Consider the following 1,646-nt stretch of genomic DNA (forward strand, 5'->3'; position numbering starts at 1 on the left):
CCCAAATTTAAACAATGCTTGTCCTCAAGCATAAGCTAAAGATTCCTTTAGCAAGTCCACCGCAAAGTTCTTTTCCTAGATTTCTCAAGGATACTTCATTCAAGTCCTATATACCAGAATTTTCTTAAGTCTTATTCAAGTCTCTTCTTAAATATTCTAGACATTAGGGACTGCAAGTTTAACTTTCAAAGGACTTTACCAAATTCGGAACATCACATGATTTATTTCAAAAAGAAAATTTTCCACCGGGGTGTCAAATGATTTATCCTTGCACAAAAAATTTCTTTATTGCTACTTTTTTCTGACCTTTTGCTGATCCAAGTGCCTTGCCTTCGTTTTGGTTTGCCCCCACGGGTGTCATGTGGACATCCAACTACGAGCACTGCACTCTTTCTCAGACTAAACTCATACCAATTTCGTAGTGGAGTTGCGGTCATTTATTTATGCGTTGAACCTGGTGACTTACTTTCGTTTTGGCTTGCCTCCACATGTGTCATGCGGACATCCAACTACGGGTACGTGCCTTTCACAACTTAACTTTTATCAACATGGGTTTCCCATTGCGTTGACAGTGGAGTTGTTATTCTAAAAAATATATATATATTTTTTAAAATAGCAAGGTCGAAAATAAATACCTCACCCCCAAATTTAAAATGCGGCAATGTCCTCATTGCCAAAAGATTAAAATAAGTCATGCGATGGTCATAGAATGCGTTGTAAAGAAAGTTTGAAAGAAAGCCAACAAACCACTAACTTCGAGAAATATTTCATGAGATGACTATTTAAGACTAAGTTGACTCCAGTGTATACGAAAGAAATAAAAGCATATTTTTCATCATGTAATCATACATGGATAAGAAACAGAATGCAATGACTCACTAAATTTATCTATGTCAAATGATTGCAGTGATTAAAGAGGATGCGGTGATAAAACTTTGAAGACTAAAATGCAATGTGATAACGCAAAATTGGAAAGAAAGATAAGGAAGAGTACACCCCTATATTTTGCGCTATCGCCCGCATTGTATTGACGCATCCATCATTGCGGTGATCTCTCTTCTTTGGGTTGCGGTGATGGAATAAGATAAGTACTTCTTCACGTAACATCTCCGCAATCCAGCGCTTCGATCGTTGTAAGAAAAACAAAGAGAGGGTCAAATTATTTTAAACAAAATAAAAATCGTTATCACAATTTTTTTTTTTGAAATAAAGATAGTGATAGTAAAATAAGGATAGATCATAATTTGAAAAGATAGTAAAAATTTCGAGTAGTGGAGAAAAGAGTTGAAGAATTGAGGTTTTCCAAAACTTGCGTCCCTGATATGTTGCGATCATTTGATAATGCAGGGACCACTTATTTCTGGCTGGTTTGCTCACGTCAATGGTGGCTTTTCTCTCTTTTCTTTGTCTTCTAGGGTCTTTACTGCCTTAATCTGGAGTTTTTCCCCATGAATACTCATTACAATTTCCCCCTTACGCACATTAATTTGAGCGTGACTGGTTGAAAGGAATGGTTGTCCCAATATGATGGGTGCATCTTCGTTCGCTTTATAATCCAAAATGAGGAAGTCTGCCGGCAGGATGAATTTATCGATTGAAATTGCAGCATTTTTCAACTTTCCTTCAGGATGTATTCGAGATCTGTC

This window comes from Benincasa hispida, chromosome 12, assembly GCF_009727055.1.
Source record: "Benincasa hispida cultivar B227 chromosome 12, ASM972705v1, whole genome shotgun sequence".
Taxonomy (NCBI): domain Eukaryota; kingdom Viridiplantae; phylum Streptophyta; class Magnoliopsida; order Cucurbitales; family Cucurbitaceae; genus Benincasa; species Benincasa hispida.